This window comes from Coregonus clupeaformis, chromosome 4, assembly GCF_020615455.1.
Source record: "Coregonus clupeaformis isolate EN_2021a chromosome 4, ASM2061545v1, whole genome shotgun sequence".
In the NCBI taxonomy this organism is placed as follows: domain Eukaryota; kingdom Metazoa; phylum Chordata; class Actinopteri; order Salmoniformes; family Salmonidae; genus Coregonus; species Coregonus clupeaformis.
The window spans coordinates 13186515-13203035 of NC_059195.1; positions in this window are offsets into that span (position 1 = coordinate 13186515).

Consider the following 16521-nt stretch of genomic DNA (forward strand, 5'->3'; position numbering starts at 1 on the left):
CTGCGCCACTCGGGAGATACTCTATAGTGTGTATAACTGTTTCTCTACAAGCAGAGAATGGAGTTTTTCCAGTGAAACTCAGAAGTGAAACCCAACAGTCAATGAGATTAGGGTGTATCATCTTCCCAATATCAGATAGCATCTATCTACACACTACAGCACCTCCCTGTTAAAGCTCTGGGAGGATAGGATTCACAGCACCCAGCAATTTTCTGTAATGTGGGAGGAAAATCAATGTGGCCATGGAAAGCCAGTAAGGTCACAAAGCCCAGGGTGTCACTTAGAATGCAGCACAGACTGGCTGCTGGGCTGGCGGAACCTTTTTATAAAGCATAACTGGCTCAATTGTCAAAGCTAGAAATCATATGGTAGGTCCTTGTTTTTGTGATTCTTCTTGTGATTATTGTGTTTTTTTTGCTATCCAATGTAAACAGTGTTTGTAGGCCTAAGTAGCCAAATTGTATCTATGATCGTATATAATCCATTCCATGCTTTTTTATATGTTCCATTTATATCTGTAAATCGACCAATGAAATCAAGCCACAGCCAGCCATGATTACAGATACCTGTGTGTCTCCTTTCAAACTATATAAACTAGTGACCCGCAGTGTTTGTCATTATACCCTGATGAAGACAGCTTGGCTGTGGAAACGTTGGCTATAAAATGATTGCATCTGAGTTCCTAGTGTGCGGCTCTCCTTTTATTTTTCAAAGTTTTTGTTTTTGTCTACATGCCAAATATATTCTAATGCAGATGTAAACAATGTGTTCTTAGCTTACACACAAAGGTGTTGCATTGTCCTATTTGAATATTGCTACAGCTGTGAAGACACTTAAATAAAATACATCCATCTGTTAACTGTGATAACTTAGCAAATTAAAAAGATTGTGAAAATACTAACACTAGAAATGTGCTTTAAAAAGAACCTACAGACACAGAGCAATAACACATGCATATTTCATGTGTAGCACTACATACACAGTATTGCAGTATCACATCATTGTACTGTACAGTATCTTCAGTTATATCAGCACGTTGGAGAAGATTAATATAAAATAAAATAAAGTTTTAAAAAACAAACTCACTTCTGTTGATCTAATTGGTGCTCGTCCGTGGCAATACTGGCATCACAGACTTGCTCTACTGCAGGTACACCACAGTGTTCTATCTCCATGTTCTCCCTCCAAGGTAGGCTCTAACTAATGGGACAAATAGAAAGAAAACCTGAGATCTACCATATGCCCCCTCTATCCTGGAGAGGGCTTCTCTTCCAGCCTTCTCTGACAGTCTTCCTTGACTGTCTTCTGGTGTAAGTCCTATCGACAGCCAGAAGATATTGAGAAGAACGAGGAAATCAATAGATGGGGGGCCAGTTATGTTTCAATGTTCAGTCTAAGTGGAAATGTGAAACTGTATGGCTTTTGTAAGTGGTTTATCAAGTGGAAGTGGTTTATCAAGAGCTTGTCTGACATCTAAATCACATTTTGCTCTCACCATTACTGCCATTTCCCCCTTCATTGTAGAGGAGATGCACTATCAAGTGTGAGGACTGATAATCAGAGCACTCAGACCTGACAGCTTTCTCAAAATTCACAGCCCTATAAAGACATTAAAATGCCTCTCATAGGTTTAGCAAAGATCTCATACTTGAAAAACATGTAACAGATACAAAGGCTTTTGGCTACTATATAATTATGATTACAATAAAAGTGATAATGTTGATAGCAATTGTATTTCAATAGTAACATATTTTTCAGCAGTGAGTCGGGCACCTGGACACTGTATAGTCAAAAAGCTCCAGAGTAATCCAAAATAGTGTGCAGCATATTGATGTACTTTGGACGTTCTTATTATCTTATCCAATGATACATTGATTTTCCATACACAATATGGCTGAAACCATCTGAATGACCGTAAAATATAGTTTAATTATATTAACCTATTAAAGTAATTGCAGGTCAGTGTTCCAAAGCCATCTACTTAGAGAGATGATTCAGTACTACCATATAATTGGCTGATGACTCAGTTTAAGTGCATGGGTGAAGTGGCATGAAAAATACATCACTTCCGGTGGTGTCAAGCAGTGACACATTTTGTATTTTGGTATCTGTAAATAAAACAATGGCCCACACCCAGGCAATGAAATCATTCATGTGGAGACAGACACAAATGTTATCAAGAGACACGATGCAATCAAATTCCAAAGCACATCTTTATCAGTGGTAAAATAGTCTCCCATGACTACATTTGCATCCTATGCCAGGACACAGATGACTGTGTACTGATGCAAGATGTTCAGAAGTATTAGGCTACATAGAAAACGGAGTAATAACAGAGCTCTTCAATAAATTCAAGGAAACCAAAAAGCATTTGTTCCGAGGAATCCAATTCACTGATCAGCTAAAGGGGTTGACCCATTTGAAAAAGGAAAGTAACATTTCACCACTACAGTAGGCTAACAAGGGAATAGAAAATAAAGTGTATTACATGATAAAACAGCATAAGCATAAACTGAACTGATGTGGAAAGTGGCCCTACTTTCTTCCACATGGATTAAGGCTAATTAGGGAAAGCATCTGAAATGCTGTTCAGTCAAGGTAGGCTACGTTGTTTATTGTCAATTGAAAAACATAGGGCGACTAGAAAGGTATCCTTACAAAATACATGGAGTAATGTTACTATCATGCAAAATATGAGACTTTGACCCATGAGCAAAACATTTTCAATAAAATCTGACAAGAAAAACCCTCACAAATCAACAGAAATGTGGGAACAATATGTTGACACTCAGACATTGTAAATGTTCAGATGGCATTCACTGCCTGTCTAGACCAAACAACAGCACAGACAAGTGACCAATGAGGGAACTGCACTTTGAAACCGACCAATTAACACCTTCGGTATGTGTAATTTGTTTGCTACAGTCTAACAGCGTTATGGAAAAACAAAAGGCAATCATTTGTTAAATTAATAACCTACACCTCAAATGTGTCACCTCCATGACACTTATGCACAGTCATACAAATAATGTAATGATTTGATGTGTGTTTTAGGCTAGTGATGTGAATATGCATTCTTGCAAAGTGAGCGAGACAGAACAGGAGAGTTGGGATGATAAAGCTTAGGCCTCCTCTCATCTTTTCACTCTGCAGCCCACTTGAAATCCCTGGGCAACGGTGTAGAGATAACCTAATAAATCATTGAAGGAAATAACTCCCACATTCAGCAGCCCCAGAAGTCTTGCAGGCACGAAGCAGCGCGCTCCGGTGAGACAACAACAACTCAGGCTGCATTACGAACCCTCTGCCAGGCACAGACTACACTGTGTGCTCGAGTCCCAGCTCCCTGGCATTATGGGAGCCTCCGGTAAATTATTATATATATATTTTTAATCTCTCTCTGGAGGAAAAACCTTAACAGCTGTGGGGTTTCAAATCAAACAACAAGCAACCAGGGTATATGAATGACTAGTTGTGGAGCTCATTGGAGGGTCATAGTCCTCAACGATAGTTCGCTTTCAGTCGGTCAAATCGGTACAACACAGCTATGGAGAGTTTGCGCACCAGTGCCCTCTACTGAAGAACATTTGAATCACGCCTGACAAGGCCAATGAACACTATGCCTTATCGCAAGCCCCGCCTTCCACAGGTGGTAAACCCAAGGCACGGATTCATTCCTTCAATTCTTCCGCTCTTCACCTCGAGCTGAGCCGAACAATTCATGCATTTCTTAAAAAACTAACATTGGAACATTACTCTAACTTAACTGTCCCACTTAAGGAGGGCGTGCTCATCGTTCTGCACGTTGTGTGTTAATTGGTAACTAGTTTCGTGAAGTGAGCTTAAGACAACCTGAGCCAAACTGATGTTGCAAGGGTATTCCCACTTCATGGATGTGGAGAGGATGGAGGGGGCGGGGCGGGTAGGCAGCAGCCCCTGTGCACCTGGTGCGATGAGAGGGGAGGGGGTATGGTCCCCTCCCCAGATGTTTGCTGTGACAACAGTACCCCTAAGTGGCACGTTCAATTGGGATACGTCACTGGTAGCCGAAGCCCCCTCACAGAAAGTTCCTGAGGTTCCATTTCGAGGCTGTAGCCTACGAGTTTCTGCTCCTACCTTTCAGGCTGTCCCTCTTGCCTCGCACTTTCACAAAAGTTGTGGAGGCGGGTTTGGCACCTATGCTGTGTCTGGGGCTCAGGATATTGGACTACCTGTACAATTGGCTGGTGGTAGCAGAGTCTAGGGAGCAGGTGGTGTTACACACATCCATGCTGGTTTCCCATGTTCAGTTTCTGGGTTTCATAGTGAATCAATAGAAGAGTTGTTTGAGTCCATCTCAGCGCATTCCGTTTCTGGGTCATGAGTTAGACTCGGTCGAGAATTGTGCATTCTTGTCCCAGCAGAGGGAGGCCGGTTTCCGGCTTTGCTTGGCCCAATTTTGGCTGCCTGCGCATACTTGGGATGATGGCTTTTATGATAGCTGTGGATCCCTTCGGGCTGTTGTTGATGCGACCTTTAAAGGCAGTGGGGGATAGACACTCGCTTGGACACATCGCGCCACCTGTCCCCGTCATTCTACGGGCTCTAACTCGGTGGAGGGACCCACAGCCGTTGTCGCTGGGGACCCCCATGGGTCAAGTTATATCCCACAAGGTGGCATACATCAACAGACAGGGAGGGTGCTGTCTCACCCCATCTTTTCCTTGGCTCGCTCCCTACTTCTGTGGAGCAGTGAGCACTTTCCCTCGCTCTGTGTGACGCATCTCCCCAGCCGTCTCAACCCGGTGCGGATCCGCCTCAACATGGGGGCACTGCATTGTCATGTAGCCTTCTCTTATTGTTTGTATTTTTTTTGTTATTTTTGCCACATAATTTTTTTGTATTTTGCAAAGCTTATTTGTTGATTAATTGGATAAAGGTACAGACTCAGAGCTTCAAAAGGGCATATCATACACTGTAGTTGGAGGAAACATGGGGAAGTAATGCTGCTTTAACAGTTGATAAATCTAATATCCAATTTAGGAGAAAAAGGCATTTGAACATTTTGCTGTGATTTTCACACTTGATCTACATTAATCCTTCGGGAACATACAGTATATTTAGAAAAATAATACTTTCACCAAATTGCCAAAATGGATTCTCTGAACATTAACTCACCAAGTTACTACATTAGGCAAACCATTAACAGCATTAAATTGCCTATTGTTGTATACTAAAGGTAAAAACAATATCTAGACCTGGGCCTACAGTATATCATAAGATCATTTGAGTAACTTTGGTTCAGGTCATGTTATGATATGAAGAAAGGAATCTAGCCTTTGGAGCAGGACATGTAATGTCCATTACCTTTTCATTGCAAAAGTTCTGATCTTCTCAAAAATCTATGTTTGCCGGGTTGTGTCCAGTCCGGGGGATGCTTTTACATCTCTGGGAGGAATGACGTCAACATTGCACAGCAGCTGAAATCTGGTTCCATCTGAGTGAAAGCTCCTTGTCTACAATAACACCAGGCTCCAGACAATTAAAGCTGTAAAGAGGAAAGCAGACAAAAATAGACAAGACATTAAAACCTTGCATACCAGCAATAACATTAATTGACCCCCAAGTCCAAGCAATAAGCTCAAAGTACAAAATACCTGAAGTGTTGCTTGTTCACCCTCGCTCATCTCCTTGTACTGGTGGCAGAGAGCAGGTTTATGCTGAAAGACAAATTGCAGAAGAATAGGTTAAAACATAAATTAATTCATGTCCTATAGCTTGTTATTGACTGCTACAGCTGTATTAAAATGACCTATACACAGCTGTTTCCAGACCAACAATGGCAATGGAGACACAATATAACTAGCAAGATTTGGCAAACATTTAGCTTCATAATTACCAGCTGGCTAGATGTAAATAGTATTTATCTAACTAGCCAGCTAGTTGAACATGCAACAAAACCAACCTCGAAATCTATAATCCAATAGCTAGCTAGCTATTTAGCTATAATTTCACCATGGCTAGCTAGCTTGCCAATTTAGCATGTGTCCCTATAACATAACATGGGGTTTTATTTGTTTGCTAATCAATTAGCATTCGCACCACAGTGACAATTTCCGGCAGCTAGCTAGTTAAACATGACAAACTGGCAAACATGAAAAATATTATCATTATGTCATGCATGCCTTAGCACATCAGCAATCACATTAACAGCAGAATGCAAATGGCCAGCTCAGATAGCTATCTTAACATTGCTTCATCTCGCAACGAGCCCACTGTAAACAATGGCTTGTTGCGGGACGAAGCAAGCTATAACGGTACCTGTACGCAACTGTCTAGCTAGCTAGTTATATAGCTAACAATGAAAACGACTTTTTGATACTGTTGACACAACGTACAGTTGAAGTCGGAAGTTTACATGCACCTTAGCCAAATACATTTAAACTCAGTTTTTCACAATTCCTGACATTTAATCCTAGTACAAATGACCTTTTAGGTGAGTTAGGATCACCACTTTATTTTAAGAATGTGAAATGTCATAATAATAGTAGAGAGAATGATTTATTTCAGCTTTTATTTATTTCATCACATTCCCAGTGGGTCAGAAGTTTACATACACTCAATTAGTATTTGGTAGCATTGCCTTTAAATTGTTTAACTTGGGTCAAATGTTTCGGGTAGCCTTCCACAAGCTTCCCACAATAAATTGGATTAATTTTAGCCCATTCCTCCTGACAGAGCTGGTGTAACTGAGTCAGGTTTGTAGGCCTCCTTGCTCGCACACGCTTTATCAGTTCTGCTCACACATTTTCTATAGGTTTGAGGTCAGGGCTTTGTGATGGCCACTCCAATACCTTGACTTTGTTGTCCTTAAGCCATTTTGGCACAACTTGCTTGGGGTCATTGTCCATTTGGAAGACCCATTTGCGACCAAGCTTTAAACTTCCTGACTGATGTCTTGAGATATTGCTTCAATATATCCACATAATGTTCTTCCTCATGATGCCATCTATTTTGTGAAGTGCACCAGTCCCTCCTGCAGCAAAGCACCCCCACAGCATGATGCTGCCACCCCCGTGCTTCAAGGTTGGGATGGTGTTCTTCAGCTTGCAAGCACCCCCTTTTTCCTCCAAACATAACGATGGTCATTATGGCCAAACAGTTCTATTTTTGTTTCATCAGACCAGAGGACATTTCTCCAAAAAGTATGATCTTTGTCCCCATGTGCAGTTGCAAACCGTAGTCTGGCTTTTTTATGGCGGTTTTGGAGCAGTGGCTTCTTACTTGCTGAGCGGCCTTTCAGGTTATGTCGATATAGGACTCGTTTTACTGTGGATATAGATACTTTTGTACCTGTTTCCTCCAGCATCTTCACAAGGTCCTTTGCTGTTGTTCTGGGATTGATTTGCACTTTTCACACCAAAGTACGTTCATCTCTAGGAGACAGAACGCGTCTCCTTCCTGAGCGGTATGATGGCTGCGTGGTCCCATGGTGTTTATACTTGTGTACTATTGTTTGTACAGATGAATGTGGTACCTTCAGGCGTTTGGTAATTGCTCCCAAGGATGAACCAGACTTGTAGAGGTCTACATTTTCTTTTCTGAGGTCTTGACTGATTTCTTTTGATTTTCCCATGATGTCAAGCAAAGAGGCACTGAGTTTAAAGGTAGGCCTTGAAATACATACACAGGTACACCTCCAATTGACTCAAATTATGTCAATTAGCCTATCAGAATCTTCTAAAGCCATGACATCATTTTCTGGAATTTTCCAAGCTGTTTAAAGGCACAGTCAACTTAGTGTATGTGAACTTCTGAGCCACTGGAATTGTGATACAGTGAATTATAAGTGAAATAATCTGTCTGTAAACAATTGTTGGAAAAAGTACTTGTGTCATGCACAAAGTAGATGTCCTATCCGACTTGCCAAAACTATAGTTTGTTAACAAGAAATGTGTGGAGTGGTTGAAAAACAAATTTTAATGTCTCCAACCTAAGTGTATGGAAACTTCCGACTTCAACTGTATGTCCATGTAGCTATCTTGACATTTTAACTGTAGACCCTTACCGGTGTATGGATTATGATGATTCACGGTAGACTTGTCTGAAACGCTTTCAAAATAATCTGTCCCACTCGGCTTCATCAAGTCCAGACTGCTTTATCCACAGAAGACAGAGCTGTGTTGATACCAGCAGCTGTATTCAGGACAACACTTCTATTGAAAGCTGTAGCTACACATTGCATGTAGTCCATGATGAAAATATTAGTAAATCCAATGGCTCTTTCAAATATTCGCGGTAGCAGAGAGCAGAATGTGCCATTTGACAGAGAAGCCTTAAGTGACAGAATGGACTCTCTTTCTCGTGAATGTCCCAGCCCTCTCATTATCTCAACCAATCATGGCTAGGCAAGATTCTGTATTTTCTCTGTGTTTTAACAGCTTTGTGATTTCACATTCTATTTATGTTTACAGATTACATACGAGTTTGTTATTAATGCAAATGAAAGTTGACATGTTCAAGAAGGCATTTCTGCAAAAAAAACTCATTTTGATGTTCAAATGCCTCTCCTGTGAAGTAGTGACATGCGACATACGCCCAGCTTTCTGTAATGGTCACAAATGGCCTGTTTCATGTGAAAGAGGCAACCCCGGTTGTGGGTCCCAGGAAACACCTTCATGAAGGCTTTAGAAGCCGCCGGCTCAAAGTCCGTTTGGTTTTAAGTCGGGCCTCATGTTCTTCAGCGCCAAAAATGCAAGAGCGTATGTTCCCTAAAAATATATAATGTTAAACTGCATGTCGACATCTTGTCGTTTTTTGTTGTTGTTGTTGTTATGAACCCTTCAATAAAACAACATCAGTAGTAATTGTTGATACATACCTCAGTCTTATTGGGCAGCAACATGAACACTGTTGGAGCCATGTTCCCCTCCTGCAACCCATGAATGGTGCACACCTGGCTGAACAAACGAGGGGTTGTCTTGAATGTTCCATCTGCAAACCAGTCCTTTGAGTCACACAGGTATTCCAAGTTGCTTGTGGTTGTGAAGATCAAAAATATGTCTGGCCCGGGTCCACTGTCGATTGCTGGACTACCGAAGCCATCCATACAACCCATTTAATCAGATCCGGCAGTTCAAAGAGGATAGTTTAAAAGTTAAACAATTGGTCCTAGTTATTGTTCATTAGCAGCATACTTTAGTTTGTGTTCCGATTATTATTAAACATTTAAGTATGACCTCCTAAAACTAGAACCGTCTTTTGGGTGTCATGGGAATGTAACGTTTGAGTACATTATAATATAATGTATTTTGCCTATCAATATAATAAGCATGTATCTGTGAAATTAGACATTGAACTTGAACCCTGTTTCAACAATCATCATTTTGTATTATTCTGTATGTACTGTAAATCTGAGACACTCCATTTAATATGGTACGTTACATTCCGTATGGTATGTGTTAATTTGTGGATGTCCATCATCCAATTCGTAAGAAATGTTACGAGTTACAATTTGAATGATATGTTAAGAAATTGCAAAACGTATCATATGTTATGAATTCCAATTTGTTGTGGCTAACATTAGCTAGGTGGCTAACACTAATGTTAGCTAGCTGGCTAACATTAGCTAGGCTAGGGGTTAGGGTCAGGGGTTCGGGTTAAGGTTCGGGTTAAGGTTAGGAGTTAGGTTAAAGGGTTAAGGTTAAGGAAAGGGTTAGCTAAAAGGGTTAAGGTTAGGGGAAGGGTTAGCGAAAAGGGTTAAGGTTAGAATTAGGGGAAGGGTTAGCTAAAAAGATTAAGGTTAGGGGAAGGGTAAGGTAATATGCTAAGTAGTTGCAAAGTAGTAAGTAGTTGAAATGTTGCTAATTAGCTAAAATGCTAAAGTTGTCTGTGATGAGATTTGAACACACAACCTTTGGGTTACTATATGTTTGTGTTATACGCCCACACATCCACCCCAATCAATCACCCTCCTTTCGTTTTTTACCTTAAGTAACCTTCTGTCTCATGTAACCATACCAAAAGTAACATCATAATAATTTGAGTGTCCCGGATTTAAATTTACTGTTTTCAGTCTATGAGACCAGGCTGAGACATGAGGTGAGTTTCAAAATAGTCTTAAAAGATGCCCTTGTCTTAAAGTTGAACCTCTGTGTCACGTTCGTTGAGTACAGGATTGGACCAAGGTGCAGCATGGTATGCGTACATGTTTGTATATTGAATAAACACAGAACAAAACAACAAAAGCAACGGACCGTGAAGTTCTAAAGGCTAACATCAAACAAGCCAAACACACAGAAACAAGAACCCACAACATAGGTAGGCAACATGGCTGCCTAAGTATGATCCCCAATCAGAGACAACGATCGACTGGAGTGGAGCAGCTGACCGGAGCTGGACTGGGCACCGGTGTAGAGCAGTTGACCGGAGCTGGACTAGGCACCGGTGGAGCGGACTGCTCTGGCACCAGCCGTACCGGACTGGAGACACGCACCACTGGTTTGGTGCGAGGAGCAGGCACGGGCCGTACCGGACTGGAGACACGCACCACTGGTTTGGTGTGAGGAGCAGGCACGGGCCGTACAGGACTGGATACACGCACCACTGGTTTGGTGCGGGGAGCAGGTACGGGGCGTACCGGGCTGGCGACACGCACCACTGGTTTGGTGCGGGGAGCAGGTACGGGCCGTACCGGACTGGATACACGCACCACTGGTTTGGTGCGGGGAGTAGGTATGGTCCGTACTGGACTGGAGACACGCACCACGGGTTTGGTGCAAGGAGCAGGCACGGGCTTTACCGGTCTATGAAGGCGCACTGGCGGCACAGTGCGTAAAGCCGGCGCATAGCCTGGTGCCTGCATGGTCACACGCTCCTCAAAGCGAGTGCGGGGAGTTGGCTCTGCTAACCTCTGCTCTAAAGACTGAGCTCTCTGCTGCTGGAGGGTTAATTCCTCTCTCAGCTTCTCTTGTTGCCTGGCCAGCTCCTCTCTCCGTGCAACCATTGACTCCTTCTCCCTAAGGGCCTCCTGCAGCGCCTCCTTTTGAAGGGAGCTCTCCTGCTCTATCTTCGCGATCAGCTCTCGTAAGGTGGTTGTCTCTTCTGTTAGAGTGCTAATCTACAGGTCTCTCGAGCCTCCTGCTGCATAGCCAACTACCCCGTGTGCCCCCCCCAAAAAATACCAAAGCTGATAAATGTGACTTGGTTGAATTGGAATGATGTGAATAATGATAATGATGATGGCGGTGAGAGCCCAGTATAGCCTAAACCTAACATCACAATGTTTCCATTTCTATAGTCACGTGACAAAGAGTCTATTTAAAAAAAAATTGCGCATTAAATGTTTTATTTTCATTAAATTCAGAATGCTAAAGCCTACACTCTTAGAAATAAATATGCAAAGTACAGTAGAACCATATAGGGTTCTTCGGTTTGTCCCCATAGGGGATCCCCTTTTCAGTGTTAGGTAGAACCCTTTGTTTCACATTCTTTAATAAAATACTCATAAACAGAAACAGGCAATCGGCTATAGAGCTGGCATAACATTTTCCCTGCCAAATAGGCCTACAAGGAAACTCGACGAAGTTGATTGAGCGAGGGGGTCTGTGTGCTGCGTAGTACCTTCCACAAAAAGTTTTGCTTGACAAAAAGACATGTAAGCGGGCTTGGCCCCTGAAAGGTCCAATCTGAAGGCAAGGGTTTACCTCTGAATGTTATTTTTACTATACAGTCCACAAGGGCACCCTCCACGAGAGGGTTGTATGGCTATAATTGGTGGGTGTTTAAGCTTTGTTGCAAAAAAAAAAAAAATTGTTCCTTTCAGAGCTCTCTGGTGGACATTTTAATGTTCCTACAGGGGCTTTTCGAGCAGGGCCATTCATTCTCCACCCTGAAGTTGTATACGGCAGCTATTTCAGCGTGTTATGTGGGAATTGATGGTGCCACTCCAGGGGCTCATCCCCTGGCGGTGCGGTTTTTAAAAGGTTTGCGCCATCTCAAGCTGGTTTCTAAACCTATTTGCGCCCTTTGAACCGATGGAGTCTGTGGATCTGAATATCCTCTCCTACAAGACCGCCCTGCTCGTGGCTTTGGCATCAGCTAAATGCATTGGAGATCTCCACGCGTTATCCGTTCATCGCTCCTGCATGAAGTTCACCCTTGACGACTCCAACATGAAGAGCGGTACTGAGAAGAAGGAATTAATCCGTGCCTCTGGTTTATCAGCTGTGGAAGGAGGGGATTCAGAGGGCGCTAGTGCGCAAACTCCCCATAGCTGTGTTGTACCTCATTTCCCTCCTTCTGGGAACAGTAGTTATAGTCATAACTGTATGTTTTTCCTTGAGGAAAGATAACTGCTAAAGCAATTGGTGAAATAGTATTCAGGGTTTGTAATAAGGGTAGCAGGGTAATCAATAGGGATTGATAGCAGGACACAAAGCCCATGGTTGGTTAATTCGTCCGTCAATAAAAGTAACATAATAAAGAAATCCCCATCAAAATCCGTCAGTGAGCACAATCCACCATATCTGCCTATATCGGTCTTCTGCATCTGTTGTGGAAGGTGGCCGAGCTACAGCGGTGTTTGTCAGACCATGACACATCCCGAAAATGACCACTCTATGGAAAGGGGAGATGCTCACGAACATGATGGTGTTCTCCGTTCTGCTCTATGACCCCCACAAGTGTCACGGGACTCGTCTGAAGGTAACCCATACAAACATATGGAAATATGGAGGTAGCTTTGTGCCAACAAAAATAAGGGGTTAAATATGTGTCCAAAAAAAACAAAATTATTTCCTGAGCTTTCTTATATCTCCTAGATATAGGACAGACACTTCTGTTTTTTTTTATACGATAATATTGCATTTTATTTATAATTTCTTACCCTCTGAGTGGGCGATGTTTATAGTGCACATGAACATTAGCAAGACTCACAAAGTAGAACTTAATCCCCCCCCCATTAAATACGTTTGTTGGCTGTATATGTCACACCCTGGCTCTGGGGACTCTATATGTTGAGCCAGGGTGTGTAAATTCTATGTGTTTATGTTCTATGTTGTAGATTCTAGTTGTTCTATTTCTATGTTGGCCAGTGTGGTTCTCAATCAGAGGCAACGAGTGTCAGCTGTGGCTGGTTGTCTCTGATTGGGAACCACATTTAGACAGGCTGTTTTCCCACAGTAGTTGTGGGATCTTGTTCCTTTTGGTTTGTACCGTAGGACTGCACGTATCGTTTGTTGTTTTGTTCGTGTTATCTCTATTAATAAAAAGAGTATGTTTGCCTTCAACGCTGCGCCTTGGTCCGCCTCTGTTCCCGACGATCGTGACAGAAGATCCCACCACCACAGGACCAAGCAGCGTGTCCAGGAACACACGCAGGAGGCAACTCTAGTGGATGTCCTCCTCGGTTGGGGGCAGATTACGGAGGAGGAGGCCGTCCGGTACCGGAAGGCTATGAAGGGGGAGACCCAGGCAGGAGAGGAGAAGCGGCGCCAACCGGGCCGTGGTCGGACAGGCGAGAGGCACCCCCAATACATTTTTAGGGGGGGCACACGGCATGGGCGATGGGGCAGCAGGAGGCTGCCACAGGGCGAATTGGGAGATTAGGAGAGGAGGCCACCGGGTTTGGGGGGCCGGAAGGCAGGTTGGCTGAGCCTGGATGTTGAGCAGAGCCAACTCCCCGTACTCAGGCATGGCAGCATGAGACTGGGCAGGTTCCGGGGTATGCGGAGCTGCGTACTGTGCCACGAGTGGTCCGGCATAGTCCGGTACGTCCTATGCGAGCACCCCGCACGTGTCGTGCGAAGGTGGGCATGCAGCCAGGACGGAGTGTGCCGGCTCAGCGCTCGTGGCCTCCAGTGCCCCTCCTCGGTCCCGGATATCCTGCGCCAGTGTCACGTGCTGTTATGCCAGTACGTGTACACAGCCCTGTACGTCCTGTGCTGATGCCTCACACAGAGTGTGTGAAGGTAGGCATTCAGCCAGGACGGGTTGTATCAGCTCTTCACTCCAGGCCTCCAATCCGTCTCCACAGCCCAGCCCGGCCTGTTCCTGCTCCTCGCACCAAGCCTACGGTGCGCGTCGCCAGCCCGGCCCGGCCTGTTCCTGCCCTTCGCACCAAGCCTACGGTGCACGTCGCCAGCCCCGCCCGGCCTGTTCCTGCCCCTCGCACCAAGCCTACGGTGTGCGTCGCCAGCTCGGCCCGGCCTGTTCCTGCTCCCCGCAACAAGCTAATGGTGAGCGTCGCCAGCCCGGCCCGGCCTGTTCCTGCTCCCCGCACCAAGCTAATGGTGAGCGTCGCCAGCCCGGCCCGGCCTGTTCCTGCTCCCCGCACCAAGCTAATGGTGCGCGTCGCCAGCCCGGCCCGGCCTTTTTCCTGCTCCCCGCACCAAGCTAATGGTGCGCGTCGCCAGCCCGGCCCGGCCTGTTCCTGCTCCTCGCACCAAGCTAATGGTGCGCGTCGCCAGCCCGGCCCGGCCTGTTCCTGCTCCACGCACCAAGCCAGGGGTGCGCATCGTCAGCCCGGTCCGGCCCGTTGCTGCTCCACACACCAAGCCAGGGGTGCGCATCGTCAGCCCGGTCCGGCCCGTTCCTGCTTCCCGCACCAAGCCAATGGTGCGCGTCGCCAGCCCGGCCCGGCCTGTTCCTGCCACTCGCACCAAGCCAGGGGTGCGAGTCGTCAGCCCGGTACGGCCCGTTCCTGCTCCACGCACCAAGCCAGGGGTGCACATCGTCAGCCCGGTACGGCCCGTTCCAGCTCCACGCACCAAGCCAGGGGTGCGCATCGTCAGCCCGGTCCGGCCCATTGCTGCTCCACGCACCAAGCCAGGGGTGCGCATCGTCAGCCCGGTCCGGCCCGTTCCTGCTCCACGCACCAAGCCAGGTGTGCGCTTCGTCAGTCCGGCACAACCCGTGCCTGGGTCACCGGTGCCTGGTCAGGTACCGGTCAGCTGCTTCACACCGGAGCCTAAGGTATCCGCTCCTACGCTGTCCAGTCCAGCTCCAGCCAGCGGGGCCAGACCGGACCAGGGGCGCTACGGGGGGATGGTTGAAGGGTGGTGGTCTAGCCTGGAGCCGGAACCGCCTCCGAGGAGGAATGCCCACCCAGCCCTCCCCTGTTTGGTTTATGTTTAGGCGCGGTCGCAGTCCGCGCCTTTGGGGGGGGGTACTGTCACACCCTGGCTCTGGGGACTCTATATGTTGAGCCAGGGTGTGTAAATTCTATGTGTTTATGTTCTATGTTGTAGATTCTAGTTGTTCTATTTCTATGTTGGCCAGTGTGGTTCTCAATCAGAGGCAACGAGTGTCAGCTGTGGCTGGTTGTCTCTGATTGGGAACCACATTTAGACAGGCTGTTTTCCCACAGTAGTTGTGGGATCTTGTTCCTTTTGGTTTGTACCATAGGACTGCACGTATCGTTTGTTGTTTTGTTCGTGTTATCTCTATTAATAAAAAGAGTATGTTTGCCTTCAACGCTGCACCTTGGTCCGCCTCTGTTCCCGACGATCGTGACAGAAGATCCCACCACCACAGGACCAAGCAGCGTGTCCAGGAACACACGCATGAGGCAACTCTAGTGGATGTCCTCCTCGGTTGGGGGCAGATTACGGAAGAGGAGGCTGTCCGGTACCGGAAGGCTATGAAGGGGGAGACCCAGGCAGGAGAGGAGAAGCGGCGCCAACCGGGCCGTGGTCGGACAGGCGAGAGGCACCCCCAATACATTTTTAGGGGGGGGGGGGCACACGGCATGGGCGATGGGGCAGCAGGAGGCTGCCACAGGGCGAATTGGGAGATTAGGAGAGGAGGCCACTGGGTTTGGGGGGCCGGAAGGCAGGTTGGCGGAGCCTGGATGTTGAGCAGAGCCAACTCCCCGTACTCAGGCATGGCAGCATGAGACTGGGCAGGTTCCGGGGTATGCGGAGCTGCGTACTGTGCCACGAGTGGTCCGGCATAGTCCGGTACGTCCTGTGCGAGCACCCCGCACGTGTCGTGCGAAAGTGGGCATGCAGCCAGGACGGAGTGTGCCGGCTCAGCGCTCGTGGCCTCCAGTGCCCCTCCTCGGTCCCAGATATCCTGCGCCAGTGTCACGTGCTGTTATGCCAGTACGTGTACACAGCCCTGTACGTCCTGTGCTGATGCCTCACACAGAGTGGGTGAAGGTAGGCATTCAGCCAGGACGGGTTGTGTCAGCTCTTCACTCCAGGCCTCCAATCCGTCTCCACAGCCCAGCCCGGCCTGTTCCTGCTCCTCGCACCAAGCCTACGGTGCGCGTCGCCAGCCCGGCCCGGCCTGTTCCTGCCCTTCGCACCAAGCCTACGGTGCGCGTCGCCAGCCCAGCCCGGCCTGTTCCTGCCCCTCGCACCAAGCCTACGGTGTGCGTCGCCAGCTCGGCCCGGCCTGTTCCTGCTCCCCGCACCAAGCTAATGGTGAGCGTCGCCAGCCCGGCCCGGCCTGTTCCTGCTCCCCGCACCAAGCTAATGGTGAGCGTCGCCAGCCCGGCCCGGCCTGTTCCTGCTCCCCGCACCAAGCTAATGGTGCGTC